Raw genomic sequence first — 15,943 nt, 5'->3', positions numbered from 1 at the left:
TGGAATGGAATGGAATAGTCTACATGGCTCTATTCCATACCATAATATTTTGTAGTAAGTCCCACCTGGCTATGCTATGCTATTTTGTTATTTTACATTGTGAGTGCAGTGTGACATATTGAGTAACTTCTATCCAAGAGGAGCAGTACATGTGGTCAACAGTGGGTTCGGCCGCCTGACAATCGTAAACCCACCCACCCACCCATATTTTTGCATGCCCTTATAAGAAAAGCCAGAAGCACACACACACACATACATACATGCACACAAACACAGACTCACTCAGGTGTGCACACATACATGGACACAAATGGCTTCTCTTTTCTCCAATCCATGAAAATCTTCTGAGGAGTGGGTTTATCAATCCCTCCCTGCTCCTCAGATGATTGATGTGATGTGTGAAGTTTCAGGGACATCTTTGCAAATCCATCATGGCATTGGCAGACTGGGTTAAATCTCTACATTCACCTGAGCAGTATGTCACTTTGATTTTTACAGCAACAAAACCAGGGGTTTGGGGGGGTGGGAAGGTTAGAAAAAGTTGTTTGAGGGCTTGATTATACCGTTGCTGCAAATTTCCCACCCTCTCATATACATATTGTGCTATGGGGCCCCAGAATCTCTTTATATTCCTTATTTTTTTCCTTCTGGTTTATGTTGTTTTTGGAAGGCTTATTAAAGCTAGAATTTACCATTTATTCACTGAATTTACTTTTATGAAGTGGGAGTAAGAATTCAACCATAGCAGAAACTCAGCAAACTAACATATTCTCCCCCCATCATATTTAACATTTTGTGAATATTTCCAGAGTTGCTGAAATGCACCTTTGACATCAGATGTGTATTTTTGTTTTTGTTTTGTTTAGCTGTAGATGCTTTCTACATTCAACTTGAAAAAGTAACCAGCCAAGTGATACAATTCCGTTGGTTTCTTCAGAGTGTGAGAAGGGACAGCCCTTATACCGTGTCTCTCATGGCAGACAACACAGTTATAAATAACACTGTCACAAATGACACCAGGATGGTATTTGGAAACCTTTCTCCAGGTGGTTTGTATACAGTAACTGTGGAGGTGTGGAGTTGCAGTAAGAAGTTCAGTTCCTCCGTGATGGTTCGGACAGGTATTATCTCAATCATCCATCTACACTTGCTTTATTGTAGTAATGCATACAGTACCAGACAGTATTCTGATACATTTTGCTCAGCGCTAGCCTTCATTCAAACAGTGTCCCCAAAGGAAAACCCAAAATATGAATAGGGAATTAATCTCCAGCCATTTGTGAATTTCCCTTTTCTGTCTCTTTGGTGCATCAGGTGGGTTAGCTCATGTAATGGGACAACCCAGGATATCTCTCACTGCTCACCGCTTTCTTCATGGGAATCCCTGACATCCGAATGTTGCACACAGCTTTTGCAAGAAGACTGAGCCTAGTGAGCAAGTTGATGGCTTTTTGGCTGCTGTGTGAAGCAGTCCTATGCACATAAAGATGCATCATGAGGTGGACTCATAACTAGCCCTAGATTTTCCCCTGTGAGAAGTAATCTTGTGCGTGTGCATCAAAATTTTTAATTTTTTTATTTACATTTTTCTCCCAAGAAGCTTAGAGAGACATAAAGGGTAGGGGTTTGAACGCTGGTCTCCCAGGTCCTAGTTCAACACTCTAAGTACTACACCACCCTGGCTCTCACATTGGACCACTTCCTATGGCTTCTGAATGTATGGCCAACAGGGGGCTGGAGAGGGGTCTGAAGTTTTCCATATAAGTTTTCTATTTGCAAAATCCTTGATATATGTGTATGTCCATGTACTTTTATATTATGATGATGATGATGATGATTAGTAGTAGTTTATTATTATTATTATTAAAATTTGTATGCCACCCTTCATTCAATGTATGCCACAGGACAGTTCACAACATAAAAATACAAAACAAAAACATAAAATACATAACAAAACAAAAACAATAGCCCCCTTCCACAATTATATCCCTGTAGTATGGGGCTTAACGACAGGACAACAAAAGAGAATTTTGCAACCCTTCAGTCACCAAGAGACTCATACTTTGATCCTGGAAGGATAAACATAAGCCTATTATGAAATGCTCTGCAGAGCTTATCCCCCCTTGCTATATTTGAATATGCTTCTTATCAACTCCGTGTGAATATCTGGACATTTGGATGGCACACATCTATGTTTAGATTAAGATGGATGCATTAATGGTTAATGTATTTTAATGTTGTTTCTTATGTATTTTAATGTTGTTTCTTAATTGTGTTATAAAAATCAGTTTAAAAAATCCAATGGAGTTTTATGGATAAGGCTTATTCCTAGGTAAGTGGAATAGGGCTGCAGCCTTAAGAAACTAATGTCCCAATACCTTCTGGGCAGACATTTGGCTTTCCTGTCATATGGAATCTTTTAAAAAGCTATTTTATATGCCATTTCTGTCCTTTTTGGTGCTTTTAATTTATTTGTATTTTCGTATTTTAATACCTGTTGTAAGCAGCCTTGAACATTTTGTTGGGAAGGTGGAATATGAATATTTTAAATAAGTAAGTAAACAGACAAATAATACATCCTATGCATGTTTATTTGGACATAAGTCCCACTATGTTCAATGGGATTTGCTCTCAAGTAAATGTGCATTTTCAGTCTAAATAAGAAAAGATCGTTTCATTTGTTTCACATTGTCTTTAAGGACCTCAAACTAATGAATATTAAAAACAAAAAAAATTCCTTCCAGTAGCACCTTAAAGACCAACTAAGTTAGTTCTAGGTATGAGCTTTCGTGTGCATGCACACTTCTTTAGATACACTGAATATTAGTTTATCTATCTGGAACAGCAGCTGCAGCAACAACAGCATAAGTATTCTGTACTAAAAATGTTACCTATACTATTAACTAAATGGTTCTCTTATTCCTTATAGAAGCCACAGCCTATCGTGGAACAGCCAGGATTACAAATAAAAAGTACATACCTCAGTTCAGCAACAAATCAAGTACAGAGTTTCAGGAGCTTCAAAAAAATGTCACCGAAGAGGTATCATCTGCAGCATTTTAAAAAATGAGAAGTAATTAGTTAAAAGCACTGAGCATAACCCAAGACAAGCATTTTTAAGCCCCATTGATTTCAGTGAAACTGACTTAAAAATGAGCTTAGAATCCAGTGGGACTTAAAATGTTCACATTTGCCTCGACCAGGGTTTGTGCAGGCCAGATGGTGAATTTAGGCCCCATTTCAATAATTGTTACCAACGGGCAGGCCCCCTCAAAATTGCAGGCCCTCAGTTCTGGCCTGGGCTGGAGTATGCCCATATTTTCAGTGCTCTCTTACTGATCCTCAGCAGAGTAACGTTAAGTCCCCCTTTCCATGGCACAGCTATGACTATGTGCTTCCCTGAGTCAAAGACTGACGACAGATTGGGCCGACTTGATCCCTTTCAGCCATTTCCCAACACACCCTTGCAATTGCATGGAAGGCAAACTGGGCCCTGCTAGCCTCGCCTCTTCACATGCAGAGTTGGGGTGAGTTTGCACATATTCAGCCAGCACCCCTTTGCATAAGTTATCTCCAGCAGGACTGGCAGGGACAACATTAACAGACATGGCTCCCCACCCCACCCCCTCCACATGATTACCATTTCATGGAAGAGAATGTTTGAAACAAGGTGGTACTTTCTGTCAGCTTCCCAACCTTCTGTCAATCACAATCCTGAGGTACTTCTAGCAGTAGAACAGACCCAGGGAATCGCCACACACCTCTTAACTGGTTTGGCAGTCTTCTCTTTCTAGAAGATCTCTCCCCTCCTGACTGAAATGAGACCCAAACAGACTGTATCCTCACAGCTTCTCCCTCTCCCTGCTCAAACTCAGCCCTCCAGTTAACTTGTGTCTGAATATTCTCACAAGACACTAAGCACTGTATTTCTATCTTAAGCTCAAAGGCTCCCTTCTCTTGCTGTAGATAATTTACTCAGAGTGGATGTTATACACACAGAACCAACTCTCCTCTCTCTCCTTCCTGTTCTCTCTATCACCACACTCTCTTAGAAACGGCTCTTTTTATTTTCCCTCCCAAAGTACTGTCTCCACCCACTTCTGGCTCGCTGTCTTGGTAGCCAATCAAAGAAAGGCTCCAGCACTCTGGTAGAGTTCTGGGGTACTGCATCACCAGACCGGTTCGGTCTAGCTCAGCGGTCTGTCACAGCTGTCAATAATAGTTTGTGGCTTTTGGAGGTTGGCTTGGTTTTGTAATGTTATAATATTTGTTATTTATGGTTATTGTTTTCAATTTTTGGATGTGTAGTAAGTTACCTAGATGCCATTTGGTATTAGATGGCTAATAAAACAATTATTATTATTATTATTATTATTAGTAGTAGTAGTAGTAGTAGTAGTAGTAGTAACAGCAACAACATAATGTCTAATCAGAAGTAAGGGCTAGGAAGCTTGATTTTATGTTTGCTGCCTGAGATAAGGAAGTCTCAGACAACAGGAAAGAAAAAGACGCTTGGGAGGAGTCTAGTGGGCTGTGAGAGATGTGGTGTGGGACTCAGGAGAACAAAAGTCAGCAGCTCCTTAGATTCAAGGATGTTGCACCAAGCTGGACCATCCAGCAGAATCTGGATAATTCTGCTGGAGCATCCAGCAGAATCTGAAAAAGTCGAAAAACAAGACAGAGTTGTAGGGAACTTGTAAATTTTAGGCCTGTGTTGAATTTTGGCCCTTCAGACAGTGTTCACATTCAGCCCCCATCACCCCTTACCATGGCCATGCCGTCTGGGGATGATGGAAATTGAAGTCCAACAAACTCCAGAGGCCCACCTATGCAATCCATTCTCCATTGTGAGGCCAGAAAGAATGCTTTTATTTTCTGTTCTCTGGTACAAACCTGCCTAAGGCTAGACTTTTGGCTGTTGACAGTCTGAGATCCAACATTTATTGGAAGAAATGAGAAACAAATTATTCTGAATATTATGCAAAACAAAGAAAATAATCTCAAATCTGCCACTTTTACAGATAATAAACAACTTGCCGCCTTCGTTGAGAGCATTAATAGATTCTGGGAAAATGCGTATAACCATAACTGAGATTACAAGCGGCAGTGTGATTGTGACCTTCATCATCGAGATGGTTCCAGATAGAAATATAGCACACAATGAGGTTGAAAGGGCTGTAATCGAAGCCTTAAACAAAAGCAGACATCTGGATGTAGACCTCACTCGGACTTCCATAGAAGGTATGGTCTTTCTATTATATGGTAGGAACATAGGAAGCTTCCTCGTATCAAGTCATAATATTGGTTCACCTTACTCTGTAGTATCCATACTGGCTGACAGGGGCTCACTAGGGTTCAGACGGGAGCCTATTCCAGGGAGATGCCAGAGACTAAACCTGGGACTGTCTAAACGCAAACGTGTGCTGCCTAACCCCACTTAGCCATGGCTCTTCAGTCAGTTTATGTGTGATTCAGCCAGTGCAGATAGGCCAAGTCTGCATTGCCTTGCCTGGCCTTCTTCACAATTAATCTGTGCTCATACAGTGGACAAGACGTGCCTATTTGAACATTTATATTCTGCCTTTTTAAGCAAATAAAACATCCTGTGTGGTTAACAATAGTGAAAAAATAGTAGCAAAAATAGTGATAAAATCATGATGCTACTCCAGAAGCAACTGTTAAGTGGGGCTGGGGGACCTGTGGTCCGCAGATCCTCCTAGACACTAGCTCCCATCAGCCCTAGCAAGTGACAGGCATTAAAAGATCCATTTGGTAGCATAGTTATGTGCATAGCTGTCAACTTTTCCCTTTTCTTGCGAGGAATCCTATTCGGAATAAGGGAATTTCTCTTTTAAAAAAAGGAAAACGTTGACATCTATGGTTCTGTGTGTGTAAATAAATTACGGATTATATTGTATGCCAATGAAAGTGCTTTCTCTTTAAAAATGACAGCATGCATATAAGCGCTTGTGGTGCCTTTTATGTTGACCTTCGTGCATTAATTTTGTTGCTCTTTTATTGAAATTTGTCATAGTAATCCCTGCCTGTCAGCCAGACAACAATGGCTGTTCTGAATTTGCCTACTGCATCCCCCACAGCACAAATTATTCATGTGAATGTAAGCCGGGATTTTTGGATCTGAGTCCCCAGGTGCCAGGAAGACAATGCGAAGGTAAGAACGGGGGTTTCTTCAGAGGGTCTGCTTATTCAGCATTCATCCTGATTTGCTTGCCCAAAGATTACACAATGGCTAGGCTATATCCGGTCTATACTGTATGAGTATTCATTTTGATTTGCTTATGGCAAACTGTATGCTAATGAACATTCATCCTAATTTGTTTGCAGGGTGCTTATATGTCCCCCATTCAACCTTCATTCACCCCATACTTTTCAATGCATCTCCCTGTCACTTTCCAAACTGGAAAAAGTCCAGTTTTTTAAAAAGTGGATTTGTTGCTCTAGGGGTACAGAGTGCTTTAATTCATTTTAAATGCATAAACCTATGAATCCCTCCTACAAAATTCTGACTGTCTGGAGGTGTTTTTTAAAAAATAAATGACAAAGAGGGAAGAAAGTGATGCTGATCTGCCTTCATTCAATAGTAAAGAGATGAGAGAAGTGCAATTTTAGTGTTGTTGGGCTGAAGATGGGACTAAAGTTTGTCTAGCATCCAGTTTTATTGTGGGCTGGTAGGCTCACTGGGCTGTAAAACTGCATCTGTGGATAGTCTGCATGTGTACAAACTATACAGATTTTAGTGAGAATTGCCTCTAAATGCCAATAAACCATCCTGTGTTTTAATCTGTAAAAGCGCTGATTCCCAACCCACTTGTTCTGCAGACATGCTTCTTACTTCAAGAGAGCTTTTCCAAAAACAAGTGCTTTGAGGGTCTCCAGTGAAGAGGAAACTGAAGTCTCACTGTGTCCCAACTGCAGAGGGAAAGGTGTCTTTCACAGTCAGGCCCATCTAAAGATAGGGAAGGGTTGCAAGAGTTTTGAAAGTTTCCCCAGGAGGATTACGACTACTCTTCCACATGTATAGAACATGAAATTCCTTATTTGCTTCAATACTAGAATTTATTACTATAGCAGAATATTGCAATTGTATCTCACACCATCCCTCTTCCAGATATAAATGAATGCAAGGAAAATAACGCCTGTTCCAAGTTGGCTGCATGCGAGAACACTATTGGCAGCTATAAATGTCAATGTTATCCAGGCATAATGGATCCGAATACAAGTAATCCTGGAACAGAGTGTCAAGGTTAGTGAATATGACCTTCCCATGATATGATAATTAAAATTATAAAGCTGTAGGGCTAATTAAATGATTAAGGTTTAAGCTTCGCCGCTTCGTCATGGGATGCACATGTGCACATCTCACTGCTGTCAGGAATCCCTTTTTTCAAAAGCCCTTCTATTCCTGATTTTAGCACAATGCAGGCTGAATTTCTCCAGCTGCAGTAGTTCATTCAAGGCGCATTAGAGTTACATGAAGTGTAATTGAGCGCACGGTGAGTTTGTTGTGCAACAGTTTCAGTAGGTAGAGCCATGACTTTATTTAAAGCTAGTTCAAGGAAGGTCTGTTTGATAGAAAAATCACCCCTGGTGTTGATCTTCATAATGGCAGATAAATGATAGGAGGTACTTCCAAAAGCATACTGAACTCCCTTGCGAATTTAATCCGAATTCCAGCACTGCTTCTGAATCACTAGCACTACTTGCATTTTCCTGAGTTGGTGCCAAGAGGCTATAGCCCCCACTTCACATGTTGCTCAGCCAAAAGGGGTTTCCTGAGTTGAAGTGGCTGGGGGACCATGCTGCTGCCCCTACTCTGAAGGGAAACCTATGCATGTAAAGGTTGACAAGTTTAGGCTTTTCTTCTGCAAATGTCCTCACTTAATGTGTGGACATTGGCGTAGGGAAGCTATACAATGCCAGAGGGAGGGCAATCCTTGGTGTCTCTTCAATTAGTAAAGCCGATTTTGCATGAGTACTATGTGAGGGTGGCTATATAGGATTTGTTACGCCAGTACAAACTACTGTCAATGTGGGTTTGGGCTAGTGTGCTAAAAGCATATTCCTGTAAGCAGTGATGCTTAGGGCAATTGCACATGGATTTCCAGTGACTGCCATGTGTCCGATGTACATACACATCATCTCTAAATTGCTATTTCCAAAAATGGGTCTATTTGGGACTGAAATTAGGATATGCAACAAACCTTTTGGTATTATTCTTCAAAATCAGGCAGGGAGTACAACTTTCATAAGCTGCATTTCATATTTTGAAGTTTATATTTCAGATACATAAATGGCAGTTCAGCAAGAGGAGGAATCTTATCTTTCACATGTCTACTGATTAATTTGGTTTTGTGCTTCTTTTATAGACCCCATCTTGTGTCTGAACATGCCTGATATTTGCTTGCAATCCACTGTGTGTCTTTCCTTACGACATGACATTTGTTCAAGTATGTTGTAAATATGTATTATGAATTTTGTTAGCCACTGTAAGATTAGATTGCTGAAATACCTAACTACAAATGACATTTTGTAGAGCAGGACTGGGAAACCTGTGAACTTCTAGATGCCATTGGACACCAACTCCCATCAGCCCCAGCCAGCATGGCCAATGGCCAGGGAGGCTGGCAGTTATAGACCAACATCCTTTGGAGGGCCATGGGTTCACCATCCCTCCTGAATAAGTTGGGTGCTCTTCTGACAGTTTTACAATGATTTTTTTCTTAGCAAGTGTTAAGACTATATTTCTTTGAGCACACCAACATTTTTTAGCACAAGCAAAAATAAAATGTTTATTTATCATTGTTAAGCATATAAACAAACAGCTCACTTTTCAGTCCTTTTAGCTGGTTCACAACCATCATTAAAAAAATCTAATAAAAGCATAAGAATGTATTCTGGAGTTGCATATCCAGTCATAATATATCTAGACTGGAAGGCTGTTCATGCTGACCTAATAAGCAAGTAATACTAAGTCAAGCCATGGCTTAGTGTCAGTATTGAGGGGTTCTCATAGAGATGATTGTAGCTGCTGCACTCCTCTGAACCTGCTGATTCTGCCCCAACACAGTTTGGCACAGAGTTACATCCAAACCTGGGGTTGTGGTTTGTCTTGTTCCAGACAGGCAGGAGCTGTAACCAATGAAATATGGAAAACGAGTTCTGAGATGGAACTGATTGAGGTGTTAATTATGTTGCATTTCTTTTTCAGGCAGACAAGCATTTGCTTGCAGAATTTTATTCAAAAACCAGAGTTTTACACCTGACCTTTATAATCCAGAAAGTGAGATCTATAAGAATATGTCTAACAAAATCAGAACAACTGTGAGTTCTTTAACATTATCCCTTGTTGCACATACATTATCTTTTGAAGAAGCATTCTCAACACAATATGCAAATCTATTTCAAACCAGTATACACAATTGCAGCAATAGAATGTGCCCCCCTATCTGAGAGTATCAGATTGGGAATATTTAAAATCATACCCTAAAAGCATAACAAACAACATGCTGCAATATTTATAACCTTTGGGGATCAGTAAAAAGCACCATGGAATAAAAGTCTCAAACTAGAAGAGCCATAGTAATAATAAAAAAATGGATGTCTATGCCTTTATGCTTCTTGCCCAAGGGTACCCAACCCAAAACCAGCAACATACCCTAATATTTCCAGTCCAGATAGCAAATCCTTATACTTCCACATATGTTGTGTGTCTTTCATCAGTGTTGACCTATCCCATAGGACAGTGGTAACTGGGGCTCACTGAGTTCTGTGAACTGGGGTGGGATGGGGGATGCATGAGCAAAATATGACAGGAGTCCAGCAGGAGACCTGGAACCAACAGCAGGAGTGGAGTTCTTGGATCTCTATGGGAAGAAGCCTAGAACAAGGTCAACTTTTAGATTGCTAGATGATTTGCAGCCAGACAAGGGTTTCTGACTCCCAATTGTTTAATCATGGTAATAACAAAAAGGCCCTGCCACTCCACGAACTATTAGGCTATTAGAAACTCTGTTCAGTAGTAACTCAATATAGATTTGTTCTTGTATATGTAGATAATATATACCTGCATATATATGTATATGCAGGAGTGCAGTAGGAAATTGACTACAGTCCCTGAGCCACTATTTCCCATCTGACTTTGGGTAGCAGACCTTGGTACAGTATGGCAAAGAACTGCTGTCACGTATGAAACTTTAGGCTATTTATTGCACAACATTTTGGAAATGTTAAATACGTTTTGTTTAGACCAATCTCATGGTGTCTTTTATTTGTTCTTTTAAAAGAAGTCCGGTAAAAGTGAAAAGAGTTAAAGTTTGGGGGAATGGTGATGGTGTCTTGCCCGTTTCTTACGTATTGACAGTTTGGAACAAATATAAATGTTTTCAGGTTTCTAAAGGAATGATAATGAAGCTCGGAGATGACAACTTTAATATCAAAATGGTGGGATACCAAGCTGGAAGTGTGGATGCATATTTTGCATTTCTCCTGCAAGGACAACAGTGGATTGGAACAAAAAATTTTACAGACTATTTAACAGAAGTAGTAACAAAAATGCTTGATAACAAGACTGCTGTAACAGTAACAGGTGATCTTCTTGTTCATGGCACTACAAATATCTCTTGATCTAGTCAAAAATTGTCCATTGCGACAAGTTCCATCATGACTTTCCTCCCAAAGGACTGGAAGTTGAATTCCCAGATCAGAGGATGTATTCCCTTGGAGGCTTCCTTCAGATCAGTTCAGCAGCAAGGAGGGAAAGTCTTTCCTGTTTAAAAGATTATTTGGGAAGCGTGACTGAGGCTTGGAGGACACATACTACAAAACATATCTTAACGGGGGCTAGTTTGCCCTATACTTTCAGTGGTGAAGGGGCAATCCCCCCCTCACCCAAGAATCCTTTAAGTGGTGAAGAGGGAGCCCGTCTCACCACAGAAAGGAACCTTTGTATCCTTTCATGGGTGTCCTCCAAGGTCAATTCCACCCAAGCTTTCCGCAGCAGAGCGGGAGTCCTCCTTGCCATGGAGTGAATCTTCAGCGGGGATGTAACCAGAACTGGAGGACACACTCCCTTGTGTCCTCTGAACCTAGTTCCTCTCCATCCTTTTAGTACAAAGAAGAATTCACTCTCTGTTTCCAACTGGATTGTTTGTGGTGTGGCTGTGTTAAGAAAACCAAACTTTGAGGATGCATCCACAGGGCATAGGTCCCTCTTACTTTTAGGCTCCAAACAGGACATAAATAAGTGCCTCTAACTAAAGGGAAGATTCTAAAACTGCCCAGCTCCAGTTGACCAACAGGTTATACGTGCAAATATTTGCTGGCAACCTGAGAGGGGCATACAGGAAGCACAGCTATCATCCTCACCTGGTTTGGGGAGTGTTGAGGAAAAGTGGAATGTTGCTTCACTCTCAGGTTGCCTGCATACATCACTCCTGCTTTGCCAACAGAAGGAGTGGTCTTTGCATTGTTTGATACTACACAAACTGCTGTTTCTAAGAAGCAATGGGAAATCCAGGGACTGTAGCTTTCCCTGGCTACTTGGATTTTAGTCCATCATTCTCATATGTACTTGCATTCTTTCTCTGTTAGCAGTGAGTCCAGTCATGTGAAGGATCCATCCTTTGTTCAGGGAGATTAGGCAAGAAATAATATCCCATTTTTTTGTACTGCTTCAGATGTCTGGGCTTTGTCTTGGACTTTGTCACAAGGTATGCAGGAAGTGGGTTTCCCTCCCCCTTTGGGCAGGATGTCCAGTTGAAGCCAAAGTAAATGTTCAGACCTTTTGAAACCTCAGTACATAAGACAGATTCAGACTTGCACAGATGTTTACCTAGATAACAGACCGATGACGTTAGAATTCCTCATGCAAAACCAGCTTTGGCCATTTGCCACATTATGCTGTGCATGTAATTAACAAATGTGGTCCTTCTTTTTCTGTGCTAAATAGGAGGTGAATGGGAGGGAAGAAAATCCCAAGTGGGGGATTTTAACCTTTTGACCCTACTGCAATCCTGATCCAGATCAGGCCATCCTACCTAGGCAAACAGTAGGTGCAGGAATGGGGCAGAAATCTAGATCAGGACTGTAGCAAGAGCAGTCACCTACTGTTTAGCAAAGAAAATACTGGCAAAAGTGGATAATTGCATGCTCACTGTAAAATGAAGGACGTGCTGGCAGGGAGGGCCAGTGTGTCAGTTGCACTGGCAAATGTAATGCAAAACAACCCAAACCTCCCTCCTCACCATCCCAGTTCATGGCAGCAGTGCCACTTGCTGGGGCCGGGGGCAGGTTTGCAGTGGAACATCTCCTTACCACCCACTCCTGGTCACATGTAGCTTAGTTTGGCTGTTTCATGGCAAATTAATTTCCAGAGACTTTGCCAGCTCTGTAGCTTTTCAAGAATCCACCAGCTTAGAAAAACCTTCCCCAAACATAGGGCCTAAACACTGTGCTATCTTTTCCATTTTCATTGTAGCATGTTCAGTCTGATTGAAAGCTGATTACTCTTGTCTATAAGTAGTTAAAAATATCTGCCTGCAGGCCTAATAAAATAAAGTAACACTTGAGGTGTCACGAGTAAAAAGTTAGTATTAACAAGGCCTAGTGCTCCCTGAGAAAATTTCCTATGATGCTGTGGAAAAAATAGTATCCAGTGACTTGTGCTAATTTGGGCCAGCCCTACCATGAAGTAATGTGTGGCAGCCACCTATGACAGCTGACTTTCACGAAAGAGCAGCCAACTGTTATTTATTTATTATTGCTTCAAGGGAGAGGCACATGTAGAATTGAATGCCTCAAGTACCAAAAGGACTTGACTGCCTTAGATTCCATACACCTTGACTTTTGGGTGGTGGGGCACTGTTTACTGTTTGGCCTCAGGCAGCAAAATGTCTTGGACCCGCTCTGCTAGTTTCAGCACTTTTTAAAGGTTGCAGTACTTTAAGCTAAGCTAATTTTTTTGTTTCCACAATATACTTTCAGCAATTGCCACATCCCAGCAAGTGGAAGATCTGAAGCCAATGGAAGACAATTCAGCCTGGAAAACAGGAGTCATTGTCCTTGCAGTGCTCTTTAGCATTGCATTGATATCTATTGTGGTGATGGTCACAGTATGGCTTTATATGAAGAAAAAAATGGGCAAATATATTATCGAACCTCAAGGACCCATGGGAAAGTTTGCCTTTCAGAACTTGTGAGTGTCTCAGTTGCCTCCCAACTGTGGCATATTTTAACTCTGAAGTTTGCATAGTTATTAGAAAACAGACTAACCAGAACAGAAGAGGAATGCCAGTAGAATCTGTAGGTTATTTACATAAGTCTGAGTAGAACTTAGAACTGATGTGACTCAGTGGAATTCCCCTGTTTGTTTGAGGGAATAGGGCAAGACCTGAAGAAACAGAACTCAGCATTGCATCAAAGGGACACTTCATCAGGACTAGAAATCTCACAGGGGACTTCAAGATAAAAGATATTGGATATTTTCAAGCATTTCACATTTTCAGACTCGGCTTACTTTTGCATGCAACGGAATCTTTGAGAAATGGTTTTGGACTCCAGAAAGCCCAGAATGCCTTTCAGTGTTTGCATTGAAAAACTTGCCATGTACTTTCATTTCTTCTTTCTAGTTCTGCAAAGCAGGAGCAATTCTATTGTGAATTGTTGGTGCAAAACCTTGCCATTGTAAACCAAGCTTTAAGCATAAGGGAAAAGTACTAGAACAATGAGAAGGGCTTTTGATTCATATTCTATAGGACTATGCTGTGATTGCTTCTGTGAAAAATCTATGGACCCACACCCCATATTTGCTGGAAAATCATGTCATCCTTATGCTCAGCTGTGGGCTGCATGCATAACTTGCATGTGAAGGTCTTTCCAGACTGTCACTATTTTCAGGTGGCATCCAGTCACACACTGGAAAATTTGGATTGCAAATTATAATTGATTGGGATGCCTTGCCCAACAAACTTGCTTCCCCCCAAAACCGGGAAGTGACAGGAAAATGCACTGGGAACACTTGCTTTGATGCAGTGTCATGTAGCCCACTGGTCAGGACCCACTCATGAGGCATGGCCTGATCGAAGGTGGGTTGCAAGAGGAGCACTACCACCATGCAAATATATGGTAAATATAAGAAATAGGTCTGTAGATGCATGTTGGGGTTAAAAGTGAAAGGTTGAAGATATCCAATTCAAACAAATCAGAATGAATTCTCATTAAATAGCTGATATAACCTAGCCTCCCCTGAAAATAATCAGGATGAATGCTCAGTAAACATGTTCCCTGGAAGTGCCCCCCGATTCCCTTCTAGGACGGTTGGTAAATACTGTCAGCTTGGGCAGGATTGATCAGATGGAAGGGTGTGGCTGGGGTCACCCACTGTGTGAGAGAGAATGTGCCAACTTCGTTCCCCTACCTGCAAAACAAGGCAGTCAGAGTGGACAGCTCCAGCTAGCAGCTTGGTGAGCTCCTGCATGGCTCCAGCCCAGCAGAAGGGCACTGCGAGTCATGGATGTGGGCATTCCCATTTCATATGGCATCCTTTGTCATGCATGAACCCCAATCAGGAATAAATTGCCAATATCTCCATGGAAGCCTGTGCAGCTAATGAAACTTGAAAATAGGTAAGCAATAGTCTCGATATTCAAATAAACTTAATTATTCGACAATAAATGGAATTAGCATGGGCAAAAAAGCAATATTAATATGCTTGCATTATTTTTAGGCATTGCGCAAGCTGTGAAAGATACATTTTTAATCATTTGAACTTTTGAACATGGTTAAATTAGCTCAGTGAACACAGACTTAATTATTGCACACTGCATATGAAGATTAATAGTAATTTATATGGAGGCTGTTTTTTAATGGGATTTGAAAATAGATTGAAGTAAAATAAGCAATGTGCTGCTATATATGCTGCATCAGACTTGAATTTGTATAATAATATTTATTTTGAGCCTACCTGAGACACATTTCTTTTACATGTTTCTCCAAAAAACTAAAAAAGTTTAGTAAATATAGACTTGCTTGAAACCTGCATATTGCACATGGAGATTAAAATGTAATGTTAATAGCAATGTCAATGGCTGTTGCTTGTTAAGTGTTCTTTGAAACCAGATTGAGGTTAAATTCAGCAAAATACCCTATTTTATAATATACCAAACTTGAATTTGTATAATAATATTTATTTTAAGGCTGCTAGAGACATATTTCTTTTCATGAAACTGTGGCAAATAAATATATTATTTTTACTATAGTGTTTAGTCGGGACTTAATTTTTGACTGTGTAAATGTACATACAAAACCCATGGTTTTACTATCCTACCTCTATGCCTGAAGTATATGGCAGCCTCATTACTTTTTATCAGGTTCTTTTTTTTAGTAGGAACTCAGGGAAACTGAATTCCCTTACCTCTTTTAAATTAAATAATTGGGTTTTTTTTTGTCTGGTGATGAACAAAGTTGTGGCCATTTCTAATCATTGTTTGCTTGAGTTTATTAATCACATCTTACATTTAGCCACTGCCCGTGTGTGTGTGTGTGTGTGTGTGTGTGTGTGTGTTTGGCACTGCGACTAGGCTCTCAACAAACAAATAAACAAAAAACTTTGTCGTGAGTTTCCCCCCCCTTCCCCCCCCAGAAAAAACACTGCTCTTTATCTACCTATAGTAACCAAACAATTAAACCCCTGTGTTGCAAACAATTATCAGAAATATCCAAGACAACATAATGACCAAGTACAAACAATGCAATGTCACTATAAACTCTTTATATAATCTATACAGAACCCTGAACAGTATGAAATATATGAAATACGGTATGCACTCTCTGCAAAACCATATGAAAAAAAATCTTATAAATCTCTGAAAGTTGCAAAATATGCACTCTTGATGGATTCTCTTGAAAAAATAGAACCAAATAAACA

At 40.4% G+C, this 15,943-nt stretch overlaps 1 protein-coding gene across 1 annotated transcript in view; it reads left to right on the top strand.

Moving 5' to 3' along the window:
* The window catches only part of LOC310842839 (uncharacterized protein), a 28,450-nt gene extending 13,176 nt beyond the window's left edge, over positions 1–15,274 (top strand). The window contains exons 3-11 of the mRNA XM_083734981.1: positions 867–1,121; positions 2,930–3,042; positions 5,022–5,241; positions 6,035–6,172; positions 7,130–7,264; positions 8,388–8,468; positions 9,230–9,342; positions 10,408–10,606; positions 13,003–15,274. The gene's annotated coding sequence lies outside the window, so the exon portion shown is untranslated. The remainder of the gene's footprint in view (positions 1–866; positions 1,122–2,929; positions 3,043–5,021; positions 5,242–6,034; positions 6,173–7,129; positions 7,265–8,387; positions 8,469–9,229; positions 9,343–10,407; positions 10,607–13,002) is intronic.
* Positions 15,275–15,943: the final 669 nt, after the last annotated feature.

This window comes from Podarcis gaigeae (assembly GCF_964106915.1).
Source record: "Podarcis gaigeae genome assembly, chromosome: 4".
NCBI classification, from domain to species: domain Eukaryota; kingdom Metazoa; phylum Chordata; class Lepidosauria; order Squamata; family Lacertidae; genus Podarcis; species Podarcis gaigeae.
This window is presented reverse-complemented; position numbering and strand designations above follow the sequence as displayed.